General features: G+C 42.3%; 1 pseudogene; it reads left to right on the top strand.

Annotated features, from left to right (window-relative positions):
* LOC139326157 (solute carrier family 2, facilitated glucose transporter member 5-like) overlaps positions 1-15,536 on the top strand; it is a 31,690-nt pseudogene extending 16,154 nt beyond the window's left edge.
* The last annotated feature ends 7,268 nt before the right edge of the window (positions 15,537-22,804 follow it).

The raw sequence follows: 22,804 nt of genomic DNA, 5'->3' as shown, positions 1-22,804 counted from the left end.
AAGGTCGCTTCCAACTCTGTTGTTTTATATCTAACTCCTACCCCCCCCATCTTTGCAGGGTAAATTTGCCTGGCTGACTTTCTTCAACAACATCCTTGTCAACTTTTTCCTGATCATCTACGCCGTCGGACCAAGTAAGTATTTGTGTTTGTGGCGGGGGTGAAATGCTTCCGGTTCAGCCCGGTTCGGGAGAACCGGTAGCGATGGCAGCTCGAGGCTCCGCCCACCCGCCCGGTCATCGTTACTTCCTGGTTTTAACCAGGAAGTAACCTGTTTTTTACCCTCTGCGCATGTGCAGAGGGTCGGCATGCATACGTGACATAGGTTCCACCCCTGGTTTGTGGGTACGTGGCCACCTGTGTGTGAATTGTCTAGATTCGCACCCAGGCCTGGGATTTCCCCACCTGCATAAAAAAACCCAAAAATGCCTCCCACCTTTCTCCGCTAAATTGCTTTTTCTTTGAAGGCTACCAAGACAAAGACTTTAAAATTACCCAACTGATTTACCCAGTAGTCCTCAACTATCTGTTTAACGACCAATCAATGTTACGACGGTGCTGAAACAAAATGGGAACCTGGGACCAGTTTTCACGTGACTGTTGCAGCATCCAATCGGAGGGTGGGGGGGGTAGGGGTGTCACGTGATCAAATTTGGCAACTGGCATGTATTTATATCCTGACTGCCATGTCCCGGGGGGGTCACGCGATCCCCCTTTTGTAACCTTCTGTCCAGCCAAGTCCATGATTCATTTAATGACAGTGTCGTTAACTTAACAACTGCAGTGATCCGCTTAACGGCGGTGGCAAGAAAGGTCGCCAAAGGGGGTGGAACTCGCTTAACGGCTGCTTTGCATCCCTCCCTCCCTCCTTCCCTCCTTTTTCCTCCCTCCCTCTTTTCCTTCCTTCCTTCCTCCCTCCCCTTTCTCCTTACTGCCTTTTTTCCCCCTCCCTCCCTCCGTTTTCCCCTCCCTCCCTTTTCCTTCCTTTCCCCTCTCCCACCCTCTTCCTTTTCCTTCCTTCCTTCTTTCCCTCCACCTTTCCCTCCCTCCTCCTTTTCCTTCGTTCCTTCCCTCCCTCCTTCCCTCCCTTTTCCTTCCTCCCTCCCTCCTTTTTTCTTCTCCTTCCCTCTTTTTCGTCCTCCCTGCCTCCCTCCCCTCTCTCCCTGCCTCCCTCCCTCCTTTTTTCCCTTCCCTTCCATTTTTCCTTCCTTCCTTCCTCCCTCCTTCCCTCCCTTTCTTTCTTCCTTCCTTCCTTCCTTCCTTTCTTCCACCCTCCGTTCCTCCCTCCCTCTCTTTCTTCCTTCCTTCCTTTCTTCCTTCCTTTCTTCCGTCCTCCGTTCCTCCCTCCCTCCTTGCCTGCCTTCCTCCCTCCCTCCTTTTTTCCTCCCTCCCTCTCTCTTTTCCTCTCTCTTTTCCTCCCTCCCTCCCTTTTTTTTGGTGCCTCAGGTTCTCTGATCAACTTGCTGGTTGGAGAGCTGTTTCTGCAATCTTCCCGGTCCTCCGCTTACGTCGTCGGACAATTTTTACACTGGTTCCTGAACTACCTAACTGTCTTAAACTTTGTCTATGTAGAGGTGAGTCAACCTGCAGCTATTTTCCGGACATCTCTCGGAGTAAGAAATAAAAACCCACCCAGAAATCAGGAAGGCCACAATGGCCTCTTCCCCTCCCCCCCCTTTTTTTTTTTGACCAGGAACGATTAGGGTGGTTGAAAAACCAGGATGGGGGTGGGTGAACCTTGGAAATGGTAATTGATAGCAAATTTACAGCTGTGGGATCCATATTCTGGTAAATAGAAGCTTTAAATCCATATTTTTCAAGCTTGACAGGTTTAAGATATAGGGACTTCAACTCCCAGAATTCCCCACCCTAGCTGTGCTAGGGAATTCTGGGAACTCTGGGAGTTGAAGTCCACACCTCTTGGAGCATGGTGACTGGAGAATTCTGGGAGTTGAAGTCCACATACCTGAAAGCATGGCGGCTGGGGAATTCTGGGAGTTGAAGTCCACCCATCATAAAGCATGCTGGCTGGGGAATTCTGGGAGTGGAAGTCCACCCATCATAAAGCATGCTGGCTGGGGAATTCTGGGAGTGGAAGTCCACCCATCATAAAGCATGCTGGCTGGGGAATTCTGGGAGTGGAAGTCCACCCATCATAAAGCATGCTGGCTGGGGAATTCTGGGAGTTCAGTCCACCCATCATAAAGTATGCTGGCTGGGGAATTCTGGGAGTGGAAGTCCACCCATCATAAAGCATGCTGGCTGGGGAATTCTGGGAGTTGAAGTCCACCCATCATAAAGCATGCTGGCTGGGGAATTCTGGGAGTTGAAGTCCACCCATCATAAAGCATGCTGGCTGGGGAATTCTGGGAGTGGAAGTCCACCCATCATAAAGCATGCTGGCTGGGGAATTCTGGGAGTTCAGTCCACCCATCATAAAGTATGCTGGCTGGGGAATTCTGGGAGTGGAAGTCCACCCATCGTAGAGCACGGTGGCTGGGGAATTCTGGGAATTGAAGTCCACCCATCGTAGAGCATGGTGACTGGAGAATTCTGGGAGTTGAAGTCCACATACCTGAAAGCATGGCGGCTGGGGAATTCTGGGAGTGGAAGTCCACCCATCTTAAAGCTTTAGTGTTGCCAGGTGTCCACTATTTGAGCGGAGAGGCCGCTTTTTTTCACATTATGTTCACTATTTTTTTCCCACAAAATAGTGGACATTTTTTTTTTATTCAAAAGCTTTATGATGAAATTAAAATGCAATTTAATATTTTACACATTATTATAATATATTTGATGTTTTGAATTTTAAGTAAAGTTTTGAAGTGATTATTTTAATACGTGTTAAAATGTTTGTAAGAAAATATATAATTTAATTGTAATTTTTTTTTAAAATTTTTTTTTACTACTTAACCCCCCCCCCCCCGCTTGTCCGCTATTTTTTGGAAGCAGACCTGGGAACCCTATAAAAAGCTTGCTGGAGAAACACAGCACGTGGGGAGGGGGTGGGGTTGTAAAAGGGCCCCTCGGCCTGGACCTTTGTCGAAAGAGATCCAGTAGATCCCTTTGCATATTATTAACCTTTCTCCTTTGTTCTCCAGGAGTACATCGGGCCTTACAGCCTCCTCCTTGCCAGCCCTGTTAGCTTGGTGACTTTTTTTTACATCTTGAAGATTATCCCCGAAACGAAAGATAAGACTTTTTTGGAGATCCAGGGCCTGGTACCCCTCTACAAGGCCAAGCACACTCCTGCCTAGCAACAAAATCAGTGCTTTCCACTCCAAAACTTCGACTTAATAAGAAGCGACTGTGTCCGCTGTATAGGAAGCATCCAGCTCTGCTTTTCCCACCCACCCCCCTCCGTTTTCTGCAAAATCGGCATCGCTTTCCATATCCTTGGATTGTAGCAAGGTGATGGAAGCCACTTGGGGTCTGAGTTGTTCCTTTGTAAATAGAAAAAAAGGTGTATGTGTGTTTTGCTTTCATTAAAAGTTTTTTTGGGGGATGTAAATCTGGAGTTTATTGGCTCGGTTGTCCCCCAAGGACCCCCAAGAGGGTCACTTTCCCTCCAATTTGCCCTTGCTAGGCGCCGAAGATCCGTTCCATGAATCCGATGGTGGGCGGAATCAAATGTACCCCTTTCTCCTCGAATGGAGCCCCCAAGACTGCCCTTCATTTTTCAGGTCCCTAAACCAGAGCGAAGAGCTAAGAAGAAACACAGCATTGTCTATGACGGATGGATGAATGGCTGGGTGAATATGTGGGTATATCTAGATAGAGATGAGAGATAGATGAGAGGGGGAGAGAGAGATGGAGAGAGAGGGAGGGAGGGAGAGAGAGAGAGAGAAGGAAGGAGGAAGATAGGATAGACAGGTAGATAGATAATAGATAGGTCGGATATGTATGTACATCTGGATAAATAAATGGATGGATAGATAGATAGATAGATAGATAGATAGATAGATAGATAGATTAGATAGGTAGGTAGGTAGGTAGGTAGGTAGATAGATAAGATAGGTAGGTAGGTAGGTAGGTAGATAGAGAGAGAGAGAGATAGATAGATGATAGATAGATAGATAGATAGATAGATAGATAGATAGATAGATAGATAGATAGATAAGGTAGATAGGTAGGTAGGTAGGTAGGTAGGTAGGTAGGTAGGTAGATAGATAGATAGATAGATAGATAGATAGATAGATAGATAGATAGATAGATAGATAAAATAGATTAGATAGATTAGATAGGATAGATAGATAGATAGATAGATAGATTAGATAGGATAGATAGATAGATAGATAGATAGATAGATAGATAGATAGATAGATAAAATAGATTAGATAGATTAGATAGGATAGATAGATAGATAGATAGATAGATAGATAGATAGATAAGATAGGTAGGTAGGTAGGTAGGTAGGTAGATAGATAGATAGATAGATAGATAGATAGATAGATAGATAGATAGATAGATAGATAGATAGATAAGATAGGTAGGTAGGTAGGTAGGTAGGTAGATAGATAGATAGATAGATAGATAGATAGATAGATAGATAGATAGATAGATAGATAAAATAGATTAGATAGATTAGATAGGATAGATAGATAGATAGATAGATAGATTAGATAGGATAGATAGATAGATAGATAGATAGATAGATAGATAGATAAAATAGATTAGATAGATTAGATAGGATAGATAGATAGATAGATAGATAGATAGATAGATAGATAGATAAAATAGATTAGATAGATTAGATAGATAGATAGATAGATAGATAGATAGATAGATAGATAGATAGGTAGATAGATAGATAGATGAGAGAGAGAGAGAGAGAGAGAGATCAAGTCTGTCTTGACTATTTCCTGGCAATTGCCTGCATGAGTCCTGCTGTTTTGGGGGCCCGTTTTGGCCACCTTGGTCTTCTTCCTGGGGGCAGAGAGCGAGGACCTGGCTCCAAATCACCCGGCTGCCTTCGTGCCTAAGGCAGGACTCTCGCTCTTCCAGATTACTTAATACCCTTTGATGAAATACCGCAGGGAAAGAGGGAGGCAGAATGTGGAATGTGGAAAAGCCAGCTGGGCATGCATGTCCTCAATTAGCCATCCTCACCCCAACCCTGCGAGGTAGGCAAGCACGAGCCGCTACTAGCCAAGTCCAGGATTTGACACCCTACGGAAATCCAGGCTATTTTTTGCCGTCGGGTTTTGGGTGCGACGGCTAGAAATGGTTTCATTGTTTATTTGTTTGCAGAGCTCTCGAATGGCTGCTTTGCAGAATTTTCACCGCTTTTCCTTATCTGGGTATTTTCACCCACGTTCCTGCAAGGCAATTTAGTTTGGTTGTGAGTCTTGCTCTTTCCTCTGCCGGCCGGGTGCATTTCCCTTTACACGCGTCACATTTTTTGTCGTCGTTAATTAAGGGGCACGGGATTGGCTCAAAGGCTGGTGTGTGTTTTGGGAGCTGGCAGCAGAGTCGGACAGTGAGGAGGCCGGGGAGGAACAGGGGCCAGTCCTGGAGTCTGGGGAAGGCTCGGACGAGGGCTCTGCGTCGGAGGCAGAGAGGGGGCCAGGGCCATCTGGGAGTTATGTGCCGCCTCCGGAGCCTCCGGAATCTGACATCAGCGAGACAGAAGAACAGTATGAGCCTGTTCCCAGTGCGCACATGCGCAGAGCTGCCAGGAGGCCAGAAGAGTTAAGACAAAAGGGGCGACTCAGGAGTAAGGCTTGGAGAGGATTGACCCCTTCCATATGGCATAAGAGATGAGCAAACAGACGTGAGCCTTTGCAGGAAGCAACTTTGTTCATTCTGGTCGGTTCAAACTCTGAGAAGCTCCGTTTTGACTCTGTGCTCCGTTTGGCCTTGCAAAGCTAATCGACCATTAGGTCTCTGGCGGCGTTTCAAGGGAGATAAAGGTGGGTGTTTATCAGCATTACCTTGAAAGACTGTGGCAGACACCTGTCGGACTCTTCACAGAATGTTTGTGAATTATTACGGGCTGTCAATGATCATAATTCACAGCCGTTTAAATAAAAGAGGGGTTTTTTTGGGACTAAGCCAAGGGTGGGTTTCAAAACTTTTTACTACTGGTTCTGTGGGCATGGCTTGATGGGCGTGGCAGGGGAAAGATACTGTAAAATCTCCATTCCCTCCCCAATCCAGGGGAAGGTTACTGCAAAATCCCCATTTCCTCCCGGTCAGCTGGGACTCGGGAGGCAGAGAATAGATGTGGGTGGGGGACAGCCAGAGGTGGTATTTACCGGTTCTCAGAACTACTCAAAATTTCCGCTACCGGTTCTTCAGAACTGGTCAGAACCTGCTGAAACCCACCTCTGGATTAAGCGTGTGATTTAAGCTTTCTCAGGGAGCCTAAATCAGAACAATATCTTCCTTCTTGACTAGCGGTGGGTTCTACTTACCTTTACTACCGGTTCTCAACCAGTAGTAAAAAAAGCTTCTGCGCAGGCACAGATTGTCCATGATGACGTCCGGGCGGAGCCTCCCGCTGCTTTTACTACCGGTTCGCAAGAACCGGATCGAACCGGGAGCAACCCACCACAGCAGTGATGGGTTCTAACCGGCTTTACTACCGGTTCTCTTCGTGCACGCGCTTCGCGCAAGCGCGTTACGAATCTGCCCAGCTGAGGAGCGGCAATCCACTCTGCCGCACCTATCAGCTGGGCTAAAAAAGAAGGAATAAAAGGTAGGAATAACGCGGGGGCGGGCGGGAGGGCCAAGAGAACCGGTTCGGTGACATCATATCGTCATCGCTACCGGCTCGGCCGAACCGGGCCGAACCAGGAGGAACCCACCACTGCACCACAGCTCTCGACCCTCAAGTTTTTTCTCCTTGTTAACAATCCCAACCACTGCATTTTTTCCCCTTCTGCCCTGCAGAATTTCGAAGGAAGGGAGTTATGTTTGTTTATCTGTCCCGGTGACAGTTTTGTGGCTAAGAAACGCCGCAGCTCTGCTTTTCCTGCCAAGTAAGGTGTGTTGCAGGGAGGTGTGCAAATGCTCCCGGCCGGCCTGCCTTCCTGCCTTCCTTGCCGACAACCACACCAGGCTGAGCTTCGAAGCGATCCCAGTGAAGGAATTGCAAGAGGTGGAAAAAAATATATCTGTTTTTATTTAATGGCCTTCTCGTTTTCCTTTTGCAAAGTGGTAGCTGATGGGCAGAGGAAAGTTGTTGTTGCCAGCAGTGGCCAAAGAGCAAAGCCAAACTGTGAAGTAACTCGGTTTGTCTACCAAAGTCCAAAGGCAGGAGAGAGAGTGAGAGAGAGAGAGAAAAAGACACAATCGTTTGTTTTAGCTTGATTTTTATTTTTTCATCTTGCAAGTTGTGGGTTGTTGTTTTTTTTTCCCCCTTCCTCTGCTTTGGATGTGAAAAGGGGCTCGACGGGAAGAAATAGGTAAGTTGAGGAGGGGCCGTTTAAATGTGTGGATGGAGGGTGTGTGAAAAACACAACCCTGATTTGGAGTGTGTAAAAAAACCCCAGATATGTGTGTGATTTTTGTTCCGTTAGGCATCGCGTCTATCTTGTCTTATAATGAACAGAATTTTTTGCCCCTCTTCTTCCTATTTTAGCCTAGTGCATTATCCCATATTTTTAAAGGAAAAAATTCAGCCTTTTTGTTCTGATTTCTACCTGATGGACAACGTTTATTATTTTATTAATCAGAAGAATTTCCTGGGGTTTTTTTTTTTCCTCCCCTCGATTGGCATCTTATCAGCAGGCTAAATAAATCCATTTTATTTAATGCTTAAGCATTAATTGCCCTGCAGTTTTGAACCATGAAAGGTTGCAGTTTTAGTGTTTGGCACTAAACACTAAAACTGGCATTATTAGTTTTTAGCATTTAGCATTATTCCTGCACTCTGCTCGCCCTCTTTTTGCTTCTGAGTTTAGCTTCTGAGTTTCTAGCTGAGCTGACGCCATGCAAAGGATTTTTACAATTTCCCAGGGGTCTCCAGGGTTATGCAGGTAAGTATAAAAGAAAAGTGAATGATTTTTAGTTCAAAAGGTGGATAAAAGGGACTGCTGGAAAAGAAAACGCCATTATTTTTTTCTGTGCTACGATAATAGTTCCTGATTGAGAGACAAAGCCTCATCAAGTCGCTAGTCCTCAACTTCTGCAATCTGTTGCTGCGCAGGTCTCACGGGCCATGTATACTTCTCCCTTTGGGGGTAGCTTTGACCGGCATCGTGTCTTTATGAGGAGTTATTCAGGGGCCAGGTTATAGGTAGTCCTCGACTTACGACCATAATTATTGAGCCCAAAATTTCCATCGTTAAGTGAGACGTTTGTTAAGCGAGTTTTGCCTCATTGTACGGCCTTTCTTGCCACCGTTGTTAAGTGAATCCCTGCAGCTCTTTAGTTAATAGCACGGTTGTTAAGCGGAACTGGCTTCCCCATTGTCAGGTGGTCACAAAAGGGGTGTGATCTGACCCTAGGACACTGCAACCGTCATAAATACGAGTCAGTTGCCCGAGTTTTGCTCATGGCTCATGCTGCAAGTGTGAGAGAGAAACGGTCATAAAAGTCACTTTTTTTTCAGCGCTGTTGTAACTTTGGAACCGTCACTAAACGGACTGTTGTAAATCGAGGATATGCCCAAAGGAGACTTCAAGGAAAGTTTTTTGAATCTGGAATCGCGACAACTCGATTTATCCAAGGGGGGAAAAGAATTAAAATGCGTAATTCCACAGTGTAATTCCAGTGGGGACCAAAACAAAATCGAAAAGTTTTACTGCCCAAAACACTCTCAGCTGGGACCGAAGTCCATTTTTATTGCTGCCTCCGTGAATTCCGAATTAATTTTTTTTTATCTTATCACATGATTTATTTATTTCCAAATCCACTAGTGGTCAGTCATCTTTTGACACTAACAAGCTGATGTAGAAGCCTGCTTTTAAATCCCAGCTCTCTGCAAAACCTTGGATACTAAAAAAAAGTATTTTTTTTTTTAAAGTCAGGGGGCTTTTAAATATTGAAACCGTGGAAACGCTTGAGAGCACGCCAAGAACTTTTATTTCAACCAAAGCCAGATTTTCAACCTTCGCAAATATTATTTTTGGATCCCATTCAGTGGAGGTTTCCGGAGAATGCAAAAAAAAAGAGGAAAAAAACCCCCTAATTCCTTTCATTTGCTCTGTTTGTCCCAGGAAAACTTTTCACCTGCTTTTAAACCTTATTTGAAACCTGTCATGTGCACTCCAGATTCTTGGCTGAGCTACACATCTTTTCTGTATACCAGAAGTGGTAGCAAACGGTTCTCCCAGCACTGGAAATGTGGCGCCATCCACACCTCCATGCGGCACAGTGGTGGATTGCCCCCCCCCCCCCGGTTCGGACCGGTTCTATAGAACCGGTAGTAAAACCAGCGGGAGGCTCCGCCCACTGACTCTGACATCATCAGAAGCGATCGGCGCCTGCGCAGAAGCAAGGCGCGTGCACGGGTGAAGCGAGCGCACACGATCCCGTTGCGAACTGGTAGTAAAAGTAAGTAGAACCCACCCCTGGTGCGGCGTCACAAAACACGGCAATTCGCTCACGCGCACCGTCCGTGCATGCGTGTGACGTCAAACCACATGGCAATTCGCTCACGCGCACCATCCATGCATGCGTGTGACGTCAAACCACATGGCAATTCGCTCACACGTGCCGTCCACACATGCCTGCAGCATCAAAAACAAAGCGATTATAGGACAGGGTTGTGCCACTACCGATTCACCCGAACCGGCTGAATACGATTTCTGCTGTATACATTTAGGAAGTGAAAAGGTAACTTTTGCTGGGATGTTATCTTAAAAGAGTGCAACAAGCGCTGTCCGAAGACGTCTCCGTGGTCATGTGGCCGGCATGACTCAACACCAAAGGCGCACGGAACGCTGTTCCCTTCCCACCCAAGGTGGTCCCTATTTTTTTCTACTTTGCATTTTTTACGTGCTTTCGAACTGCTAGGTTGGCAGAAGCTGGGAGAAGTCACGGGAGCTCACCCTATTCTAGGGATTCGAACCGCTGAACTGCCGACCTTTCGATCGACAAGCTCAGCGTCTTCGCCACTGAGCCACCACATCCCCCAATTTCCTACACACATACACACACAATTTGCTAGCCAATTTGCTAGCTTTAATGCAAAAGCACGCCGTTAAAAAGCAGCAAATGGGGACCCCCAGGAGCAGGGCCACCTAAGATCCAGGTAGACGCTCCCCTACCAGAGTTTTTGATAGCATTAGATGGGGGGGGGGGGGGAGATCAAAGAAGTACTTCTTTTTTTTGAAAAAAAAATTGATTTATATGCCGCCCTTCTCTGGAGACTCAGGGCGGCTTACAAGGCGTTAAACAATAGCCTTCATACTTTTGTATATTTTATACAAAGTCAGCTTATTGCCCCCACAAACTGGGTCCTCAATTTACCCACCTTAGAAAGGATGGAAGGCTGAGTCGACCTTGAGCCTGGTGAGAATTGAACTTACAATAATTGCAGGCAGCTGGATGTTAAATGCTGCCTTAGGAGGCATTAGCCTCCTACGCCACTCAGGCTCATTTATAAAATGTACCTCTCATCTCCTGGGGGATGGAAAAAAAGGCAAAACACCTGTTTATTGTCTGGATAAGAGGAAGGTTTAATGATTGATGGATCTCATCGGCCTCCGTCCGGAGTTTTTAAGCCAGAGATCTCTGCCCCGGAGCAGATTGCAATCTGGGCCCCGTTGAAGGCAGAAGGCGATTGAACAGAGGAGGAGGAGGAGGAGGAGAAGAATGAACGGGGAGAAAGGGATGAAAGGAAAAGGAAGGAGGGAGGGGAGAAGGAATGCTCTCTCTCTTTCTCAATCTCTCTCTCTCTCTCTTTTGTTCATTCTCTCTCTCTTTCCAAAGTCCCTTTTCAGTTGCAGAGAAGCTGGAGGAGGGCGGGGGGGCTTCAAAGGATTAAGATAAGAGATAAGGTGGAAGAATGGAAGAGGGAGAGGAGGAATGTTTGGGTGGAGAAACAGATATGCAAGGATTTTGGGAATGCCTTACTTCAGAGGTGGGAAGCCAGGAAGGGTTCAACCTGAGTCCCATTTTTAGCGTAGCTATCATGGTGCCCCGTTCGCTTTGTGCCCGGAGAAACGAAATCACGGGTAGGGCTGAAAAATTGAATGCAACATCAGAAGCCCTCTTGGTTATTGAGATACAAGGTAGTTCTCGAGCCCCAAAATTTTTGTGTTGTTAAGTGAGACCTTGGTGAAGAAGAGAAGAGAAGAGAAGAGAAGAGAAGAGAAGAGAAGAGAAGAGAAGAGAAGAGAAGAGAAGAGGGAGTAGAGTAGAGTGGAGTAGAGTAGAGTAGAGTAGAGTAGAGTAGAGTAGAGTAGAGTAGAGTAGAGTAGAGTAGAGTGGAATGGAATGGAATGGAATGGAATGGAATGGAATGGAATAGAATAGAATAGAATAGAATAGAATAGAATAGAATAGAATAGAATAGAATAGAATAGAATAGAATAGAATAGAATAGAATAATAGATTTTTTTTATTGGCCAAGTCTGATTGGACACACAAGGAATTTGTCTTGGTGCATATATTCTCAGTATACATAAAAGAAAAGATACAAGAATCATAAAGTACAACACTTAATGATAATCATAGGGTACAAATAAGCAATCAGGATACAATATCAATATAAATCATAAGGATACCAGCAACAAAGTTACAGTCATGCAGTCATAAGTGGGAGGAGATGGGTGGTGGGAACGATGAGAAGATTAATAGTAGTGCAGACGTAGTAAATAGTTTGACAGTGTTGAGGGAATTAGTTGTTTAGCAGAGTGATGGCATGGGGGGAAAAACTGTCCTTGTGTCTAGTTGTTCTGGTGTGCAGTGCTCTATAGCCTCGTTTTGAGGGTAGGAGTTGAAACAATTTATGTCCAGGATGTGAAGGGAGTTTTGCTTCATTTTACGACCAATCTGGCCACCGTCGTTAAGCAAATCACTGCAGCTGTTAAGTTAATTGCGCCGTTGTTAAGTGAACCTGGCTTCCCCATTGTCAGAAGGTTTGCAAAAGGGGGGAATCACATGACACCCCCCCCGGATGCCGCGACCGTCATAAATACTAATCCGTTGCCTAGCGTCTGAATTTCGCTAACGTGACCATGGGGACGCTCGCTGCAATGGTCACAAGTGTGAGGGAAACGGTTGTACGTCGTTTTTTTTCCCCCCCCAGTGCCTTTGCAACTTTGAACAGTCACTAAACGAGCTGTCGTAAGTCGAGAACCATCTGTAGTGGCTTAATTCGAGGCTCGGTTGAGAATTGGCTGTGTTTCTGGACCAAAAGTGTGTTTGTGTGTGTGTGTGGGTGGGTGTTATTTTACGCAAGACAACATTCTCACGTGTTCCTTTTCTTCATTGGCCCTTCCGGGGCTGCACAAGTCTGGGGGAAAAAATAGGTTTCACTCTTGGCTGTTGTGAGAGAAAATTCCGTGTTACGCAATGGGGTGTGTGTTACACACTCACGTGCTTGGCAGTGTGGTGCGGCCTTCGCCTTCATCCAAAGCCTGTTTCCACAGGTATTATTGCCTGGCTGGCTGGGATGATTAATAGCGCCAATAAATCTTTGGCTGCTTGTACCTTACTCAGCTCTTTCTCTCCTTTTCACCGTGCTGAGGACTAGAAACTTGACAGGGCTTTGAAACTTAAAGTCACGCCAAGTGCAGAATTCTGGATAGGGTAACATATCCAGCTTCACTGCTTCGGCACCAAAAGACCCCCCCACACACACAGTTATTGACTTATTCTGCCAATATTCCTTTATTTTTGAAAGCGCATATCCTATTCAGTTGTTTGACACCATCTCATAGCCTTTTTATGTAAGAGGTTGGCTCAAGAATAAAATTTATTCATTTGGCAAATCGAGAAGAAGAGCAAGAAAGGAAGAATTCTTCATTAGCTTTAGGCCTGTCGGGGTTTTTTAATGTACAACTGGGAAGAGATTGATAAATCCATGCAAGCAATATTTTTCTAATATTTTTGAATATTAGTATTTAATATCTAGTATTTTGAAGAAAATACAAATGCTATTTTGCTTATTTTTATTACGCAAAGAAAAGAAAAAAAAACCCAGGAATTTTCAGGGCAGGGATACCACAAGTTTAAATCCTTCACTTGGAGTCTTATTGACCTGAGGACAAATGCAGATTTATTGATCAGGGATAGAGTTTGCTCTGTTTGATAATATTATAATTAGGATTAAACATCAGGTTTTCCTTCCAATGAGAACTGATGATTTCCCATCTTTGCAATGATCTCGGACTGAAGCAGCAGAAAGTAAAAATGACTTGGTCATCCGATAACATTTGGGTTATCAGTCAGTTAAATTGTTCTTATTAACTGAACATTTGCTGACTTGGAAAGCTGTACCAAAGATCAGCTGGGCTCAGCAAAAAAAATCGAACAGATAAATATCATATAATATAATCCACACTGGCTAAGAGGACATGGCTTATTCAGAAAACAGGAATTTAAGAATAATTTTATGGTCACTTTAACTCTACACTAATCGGCATAGATTAAAATGAAATTTCGTCGCATACAGCTCTCAAAGTCTACCAGAAGTTGGCTTCAGCAGTTCTGGAGAACCGGTAGCGGAAATTTTGAGTACTTCGGAGAACCGGTAGTAAAAATTTTGACTGGCCCCATCCCCATCTATTCTCTGCCTCCCAAGTCCCAGCTGATCGGGAGGAAATGGGGATTTTGCAGTATCCTTCCCCTGGAGTGGGGAGGGAATGGAGATTTTACGGTATCCTTCCCCTGGAGTGGGGTGGGAATGGAGATTTTACAGTATCCTTCCCCTGCCACGCCCACCAAGCCCCACCCACCAAGCCACACCCACAGAACCAGTAGTAAAACAATTTGAAACCCACCCCTGAACGTGACAAATAATAAATAAAAATTATGCACATACCCACATATATTCTACGACACGGAGATTACATACGAAAGACAAAGGGAAGCCTTGATATAGGATTGTGCAAAAAAGCGTCTAACCAAAAGTAAGCCAGCTGATTTTGGTGGGACAGGTAGTCCTCAACTTATGACCCCAAATTGAGCCCAACCTTTCGGTCGCTAAGCGAGACGGTGGCTCAAGAGGATTTTGGGGGCCAGGTCTTGCCACAGTTGTTAAAGTGATTCACTGCAGCTGTGAAGTTAGTAATACGGCTATGAAGTGAATCTGGCTTCCTTAATTTGCGTGTCCGAAGGTTGCAAAATGGGATTACGTGACCCCAGGACATTACGACTGTCATATATATATGACTCAGTGGCCTACAACACTTAATATATATTTGTGTGTGTGTGTGTCAGTTGCCAAATGTCCAAATTTTGATCACATGACTATGGGGATGCTGCAATGATTGTAAGTGTGGAAAAAAAGGGTCATCACTCACCTTTTCCAGTGTTGCTGTGACTTTAAAATAGACACTCAACAAATTGTGGCACGTCGAGGACTATCTGTAACCATTTTCTAAAGAATGCGGGTTCCAAATTTGGAAGGTGGCAGCTGCAAAAATGTCAATTATTTTTTCCCAGGGTTAGGAATTTGGGGGAAAGGTGAACGGGAGAAATTCTGAAAGATGACCGATCATTAAAGGGGAGGAAATGTATTTTGGCCTCTGGTCATTTCTGGTTGTGATGACTATTCACTTGAATTTTACTCTCCTAAGGTTGCAGGAGCTACTTCATTTGGGAAACTTTGCCAGTCCAGATGTGCGTGTGGGGAGGGGGGGCAGATCCAGCTGTTGCTCAAGATCCAGATGGCTCTCCATAGACTCGAACGCTGGGCCCTATATCTAACAAAATGAAATTCGGTGTAGAGAAAAGTAAAAGTCTTACGCTTAGGCGAGAAAAATCAAACGCGCAGGTACAGATTTGGTCAAACCTGGCTCAACAGCGGTAACTGCGAGAGGGATCTTGGAGTCCTAGTAGTTACAGTCCCTTAAAATATGAGCCAGTGGTGCTCATATTTTAGCAGCCCAAAAAGCTAATGCAATCCTAGGTTGCATTAACAGAGAATCAAGATCACGCGAAGTATTACTACCGCTTTGTAAAGCCTTAGTAAGTCCACACTTGGAATCCTGCATCCAGTTTTGGTCGCCACGATGTCAAAAAGATGTGGAGACTCTGGAAAGAGTGCAGAGAAGAGCAAGAAAGATGATTAGGGGACTGGAGGCTAAAACATATGAAGAACGAAGGAGAAATTGTCAACAATTAAGCAATGGAAAAAGTTGCCTTCAGGAGTTGTAGCTGCTCCATCCCTGGAGATTTTTTTTTTAAAAGGACAGCCATTTGTCTGAAATGGGGTTCCTGCTTAAGCAGGGGGTTGGACTAGAAGACCTCTAAGGTCCCTTCCATCTCTGTTATTGGGAGAGAAATGCAATATAATCACTATGCTGCTATATTTTTTTTTTCTCTTATATTTCCAGGTGCCACTGCGGGCTTTTGGGCCAGGCAGCGAAGCTCAAATTGGAGTGTTTAGTTTCTCACAGTGGTGAGAAACTTGGCTGATGGAGAAAATATGAGGGAGAGAATTAACAGCTTGACAATTTTCCTGTGGCTGGGGAAAATAGGCTCGCTACAAAATTCCCACGTCTTGCAATAGGTGAGTGAAGGACGAAGACTTATTCAATGGAGCGCAGAAGTCAATTCCATGCACGCTTCTAATTATTTTGTGTTTAGCATGTGGACTTCAATTCCCAGAGTCCCCCAGCCAGCTATGGCTCTATGGTGGCTGAGGAATTCTGGGCGTTGAAATCCCCATATCTTTAAAAGCATTTGGGTTGGGGAATTTCACATTTCAAAGATGCCAAGCTTTGGGAACAATAGGAAAAAGCAGGAAAACCCATTTTTTTTTGCAAATGTTACATTTTATGGATTTTTTCTCCCCTTGTTTTGATTCCTCTTTTCTTCCTCTCCAGCCTGCAGGCAGGGATTAGCTCCTGAGTCTTGAGATAAGGAGCAGGTTGATTTAGTTACTGATTAAGGAGGAAAGAAATGGATATTTTTTTTTATCTCGGATTAGGTGGTGGAAGAAGGCGGAGGAGAAGAAATAACCATGAAAAAGACTTTGCCTATCAGTGATAAACATGATCCCCTGGCATATTTACAAACTTTAAGCCATGAAGCTAACTTTAAGGATGAAATAATGAAGTCTATAGAGAAGGGGGAAAAAAAACTGGAGGTAAATAAAATTTAAAGGAATTTATTGGCCTCCTGTTACCCCTGCTCCTGGTTTTTCAGCTAAACCAAACAGGGGAGGAAAAAAAAAAAGGAAAAATCACAACCATATATGTATTTAAAAAACAAAACAAAACTCAAGTATATATGTCCTATTCTCCAAAGCTGGCCTTCCCAGATATTTGACCTGCATTGATTTGACTGAAAAAAATAAATAAGTGTAAGCATCTTTTAATAATAGCAATTTATTAAATGTGCATGTCGCCTGACTTGTAGCAAAAATGGGCAAAATCACTGCATTTTTTGCAAGCTAAACTTCGATAAATGTGTGTGTGTATATAAATATATGTGTGTGTATATATTGTATATATATAGAATAGAATAGAATAGAATAGAATAGAATAGAATAGAATAGAATAGAATAGAATAGAATAGAACAGAGAAGAGTGAATAGAATAAAGAAGAATGAATAGAATAGAAAAGAACAGAGAAGAGTGAATAGAATAGAGAAGAAAGAATAGAATAGAATAGAATAGAATAGAATAGAATAGAATAGAATAGAATAGAATAGAATAGAATAGAATAGACACCAACGCTGGCTATTGGGGATGAGATCTTACCCCACTCAGAGAGGGCCCGCAACTTGGGCGTCCTCCTGGACTCACGGCTGTCTTTGGAGGATCATATGACGGCCGTGGCCAGGGGGGCCTTTTATCAGGTTCGCCTGATCTCCCAGTTGCGTCCTGTCAGATGTAAATGCCTTATTCTCTAATGTGTAAATAATGTATATATGGAACATCAGGGGTTAACTTATTACTTGAGCTTTAATGTATTCATAATTTACCACTCCCATTCCTGGCTCCGCCCCTTGTATATAAAAGGAGCCATCCTCCCCATTTTCCTTGCTTCTATCTTGAATATTCAGCGAATATAGAATGCCTATTATGATTAAAGAGAATTATATTTAAACCTATAACTTCTATTATCTTTATTGAGTCTGATCCTGAAAATATTGCTACAAGCTGGTAGCAGAGGATGGTTAATTGACTCAATAAGTAATTAAAAATGTCCAAGAAAGATAGGCCCAACACCAGGGCCTACAGCAAAGAAATAGAAACTGATCAAGAGATGATCAACGAATCCACTAATGCGATTTCGAGAGAATCCGAAGAATACACCACTGAAGAAGAAGAACTGATGAGTGAAAATAACGACCAGGAAGAAATCGAGATAGAAAATAACGAACTCAGGTCAGAGATATTAAAAATACTAAAAAGCCAAAAGAATGATGAGAGCCTCATCGCGGACCTCCAGGAGATGCTGAGGAACAGCGGAGCAGCGAGAGAGAAAAACATCATTAAAGAAAAACCCAAAGATCAAAAAACTGTGAGTGAAATGACTACTGAGAAAATAGTTGTAAAAAAGAAAAGATGTGACCCCGCGCGAAATTTTGAACGGCAGCCATCTTGGTTTCAACGAACTTCAAAAGAGAGTGAAGCAGAGCCAATCAAAACGCTCAGTTCAAAATTTCTGGCGCGAAAAACGCTATCAGACGAAGAAAGTGAAAAAGAAGTCTCAAACTCTTCAGATGAACCAAAATCAGAAAGTGAAGACGATTTAACAAAGTCTCAAGTAAAGTCAGCAATGAAAACACTTTTTGCTGCTTTTGGGCCAAGATTGAAAATTTCTAAGACATCAACGAAGAAGCAAGCAATCAAACCGACAACTCAAGACCTGCACGCTCCCATCCTGACTTCGAAAACGACGACACCCGAGCCCAGAGAGCCATGCCGATTCCGTCCTACACCGCAGACAGAATCGAGTGCCAGCATACACAAGAGAAAGAGAAGAACCGCCGCCATCACCAAAGCCCCAAAAACCGAGCCAGAGACCGACTCATCTGAAGAGGAGCGGATCGAGAGAGCTGAAATGGAGAGAACCTTCCACAACGGCGCCAAAGAAGAAATGAGCAACGCGCATGTGCAAAACTACGTAGACGGCCCCGAAAGACTTGAACTGGCCAGAGAACCGCGCAGACTCGTTACAAGCATCCCAATGCCGTTCTGTAATTTCCTGCACTTGAGAGACCACGGACTGCCTCAGGTTGTAAGTAATGGACAAAATAATGTGGGGAACTTACCCAGTGACTTCCCAAAACTTAGAGTTGATGGCATTAATTTACAAGAGTGGTACCAACAGCTTCAGGTTATTTTTATGAAAGAAAATTTACTATTCTTTATAACTAGTCCTCCAAGAAGACCTTGGACTTTAAAAATAGACTGTTTACATCATAGAGCATTTTTCATAATAATTTCTAGCGTGTCTCCTGCAATGTATCATAGCATCAAACCAAACCTAACTGTATCAGAAATAATTCAATGCATGTTTAATCTATTTCACAGCGATAGCGTAGCCACAACCACAAGAATGTCTAAGGATTTCTTTTCTTCTAGAGTGAAACCAGGGGTTTCTATAAGTGAACATTTGATAAATCTAAACAAAATAAGAGCTGAGCTGCAATTGAGGGGGGAAGTGATTTCAGATCAAACTATGAAAAGTGTTATTATCAATTCACTTGATCCATCATGGGATAGTTTTATGTCACACTTAGATACCATTAATTTGGGATATTTATCAATAGAAAGTCTATCTAACAAATTGATAGCAGAAGACAATTCAAGAAAAAATCGTTCCAGTAACCAAACAGAACACAAATCTTTTAGGAAAGTAGTCTTTCAAGATAAATATAATGAGGCCTTTAGATGCCACAATTGTGGATCCAGGGAACACAGTAGAAGAGACTGTCCCAAAGTCCCAAGGGAGAGACATAGGCCAGAATATAGGAGCAAATACAATTACAGACAATCTTCCACAGATAGACACAAATATAGAAGTCCACCAAACTACAGAGAAAGTAGAGGGGGTAGAGAAAATTCAAAAGAGAGAAAATCTGGGTCACTAAATGGGCTAAATAAACAAGACAGCACCAAAACACAACAAGATGAGAACAATAATTGGCTTATTGATTCTGGTGCAACAAATCACACCACTAATAACAAAAGTATATTATCTTCATTTACAGAAGATAAGTTTGTGATAAAGGTAGCTAATCAAGAAAAGGTTCAAGTATTAGGCAGAGGAAATGTGACCTTGCCTGGTTTAGGGAAAATAGAGGGGGTATTATTAATCCCAGAAATACCTCACAACATACTAAGTGCTATAAAACTAAGCAGAGAATCTGACATCAATATAGTTTTCTCAAAGGGGAAAGCAACTATAGAAAAGAACAAAACAAATGTAGGCACTGTGATGATAAAAGGGGGTCTACCCTATCTGATAACCAAAGAAAGATGGTTACATAACATTGATTCAAATATGGAAGATTGTATTGAAGCAGATGATGAAAATGTCAGTAACAGTGACAATGATGAATGTAAAATAACTCATGATAACAAAAATACACACAATGAGAAGAAACCAAAAATAGGTAAACCAATTCATGATGAGTGTGCTCATATCTTACATAGGAAGTTAGGACATGCAAGCTTTCCTGTAGTACAAAAAATGACTGAACACGCAGAAGGTGTAAAAATAAAAAATTGTGAAAATTATTTAGAATGCTCAGTATGTAAATCCACCAAACTAAAAACCAGTCCCAGACCAAGAAAATCTAACAGATCAACTAACAATATTTTTGATTTGGTACATATGGACTTAGTTGGTCCATTAACTCCATCAATTACCTATAGAAAACGTTACTTCCTAACAATAGTGGATGATTACAGTCGCTATGGTTTTGTTTACACATTAAAGCACAAGGATGAAACCTTTCAGAAATTTAAGGAATTCTACAAACGCATAGAAACACAACATAATATCAGAATAAAACAAATTATGACAGATAGGGGATGTGAATTCATGTCTAAAGAATTCTCCCAATGGTTAAAGGATAGAGGGATGCTACATTTCACGTCCAATCCATTTTCTGCCTTTCAAAATGGGATTGCAGAGAGAAAGAACTCCACACTACAAACCATGATTAGATGCACATTAGAGGATGCTGGTTTAGGCAAACAATTTTGGTCAGAAGCCTTACATTATTCAAATTACACTCAAAATAGAACATGGTCCAGTATTGTGAATAAGACACCATATGAGGTGATGTACAATAGAAAACCTAAATTAGCACACATGCACATATTTGGAGTTACTGCAGACGTGCACATACCTAAACAATTGAGGAGAAAGGGAGAAAACGTATCCAGGAGATTAAGATTCATGGGATACGAAACTGGAACCAAAGGGTACAGATTCATCGATAATAATAACAAATTTATAGTATCCAGAACAGCTGTGTTTCATGAGCAGGCCAATTGGTCTAAGTTGCACCTTAATGAAATTTTTCCTAATAAAAGCAAAGATAATATATCTTGCGAGGAAGGAATAACAGAAAATCAAAATATTAACAAAAGTAAGAACAAAACCAAAACTTGGACAAATAGTCAGCATAAAATAAAGACAGACACATTAACAAAAAAGGAAGCCAGATATTTGCATGACAACCATAGCAAACCTGAAAGAAATATTAGAAATAATAGAAACCAAATACCAAATAAATACAAAGATTATATTATGCATATGGATGGAGAACAAATAACACCTAATACATATGAGGAAGTATTGAAACTTCCCCGTGAAGAAAGAGAAAAATGGGAACTAGCTATGGAAAAAGAAATGGAAAGTTTACAAGGATTAAATGTATTCACACCTGCGATCGCACCTAAGGATAAAACAATTATAGGTACCAGGTGGATTTATAAAATTAAGAATTTAGAAGGAGGTAATACCTTATACAAGGCCAGACTAGTTGCACAAGGTTATGCACAAAAATATCCAGAAGACTATACTGACACATATTCACCCACAGTGAGAACAGAGAGTGTCAAAACAGCTCTTGTAGTAGCATCTGCACTCAATCTAGACGTGTTTCAATATGACATACAGACTGCATACTTACATGCAAAATTAGATAAGGAAATATATGTAAGAGCACCACACAGTCAATACACTAATAAGAACGAAATTTGGTTACTAAATAAGAGTCTGTACGGATTGAAGCAATCTGGCAAAAGATGGTACGATTGTTTGGTAAAAGTACTAAAGACCATGGATTTCAACGCCACCACTGCTGATAACTGTTTCTTTGTAAAAAAGAGTAATGATCATATTGAATTTGTATTAATTTATGTGGATGATATTTTATATATTGGAAAGCATAAAGAGAGCAGGGAAATCTTTGTAAATAAGTTAAACGAACACTTCTCATTGAAATCACTAGGTAGAGTGAATAAATACCTTGGTGTACAAATTAACAAAACAAAAAGGGGATTCAAACTTACTCAGAAAGATAAAATCATTGAACTCCTAAACAAATGTAACTTAAATAATGCCAAAACATGTGACACACCTATGCAAACTGATTTTCTTAGAAACAATGATGAATCTTCCCCTGAGTTTAAAGACAACACATTTTACAGATCAGTTATAGGTTCACTCCTTTATATATCTAATTGGACTAGGCCAGATATTGCATTACCTCTCAATTTATTGTCAAGATATGTTAGCAAACCAACCTTGTATCATTGGGAAGCTGTCAAAAGAATTTTAAGATATCTGAAAAGTACATTAGATTTTTGTTTAATATTGGAACCCAATAATGACAAAGAACCAAAAATTACTTGTTATGCTGATGCAGATTGGGCTGGTGATACATCATGCAGAAAGAGTACCTCTGGTTATGTTTTTCTATTGAACGATTGTCCAGTTTACTGGTATACTGGTAAACAAGAACTGGTAGCCACCTCTACCACAGAAGCGGAATATGTTTGCTTGTCTAAAGCTGCAAATAACCTTGTATGGTTCAATGATTTGATCACAGATGTTTGGAAGAAACCTACTTTACCATTTATTATGCATGAAGACAATAAAGCGGCCATTGAAATTTCTAGATCAGATGCAATTGGACAAAGGTCCAGGCATATTGATATAAAATTTAAGCACGTGAGACAACTATCTCAAGACGGATTCATCAAAGCAATACATTGTGATACTTCTGAACAATTAGCTGACATATTAACAAAACCCTTACCTTCTAAACAACACAAATATTTAACTTCTAAATTATATGTATTATATTGTCCTGAATCTGAATGTAACTGGTGTTGTATAACGAACCGGCATTTAGAGGGGGATTTGTCAGATGTAAATGCCTTATTCTCTAATGTGTAAATAATGTATATATGGAACATCAGGGGTTAACTTATTACTTGAGCTTTAATGTATTCATAATTTACCACTCCCATTCCTGGCTCCGCCCCTTGTATATAAAAGGAGCCATCCTCCCCATTTTCCTTGCTTCTATCTTGAATATTCAGCGAATATAGAATGCCTATTATGATTAAAGAGAATTATATTTAAACCTATAACTTCTATTATCTTTATTGAGTCTGATCCTGAAAATATTGCTACACGTCCCTTTCTGGATCGGGACGCCCTGCGCACAGTCACTCACGCCCTCGTCACTTCCCGGCTGGACTATT

The sequence above is a fragment of the Pituophis catenifer genome, unplaced genomic scaffold, assembly GCF_029215685.1.
Source record: "Pituophis catenifer annectens isolate HBS135680 unplaced genomic scaffold, rPitCat1.0.hap2 SCAF_18, whole genome shotgun sequence".
In the NCBI taxonomy this organism is placed as follows: domain Eukaryota; kingdom Metazoa; phylum Chordata; class Lepidosauria; order Squamata; family Colubridae; genus Pituophis; species Pituophis catenifer.
The sequence above is the reverse complement of the archived record's forward strand: the minus strand, read 5'-3'. Positions and strand labels throughout refer to the sequence as shown.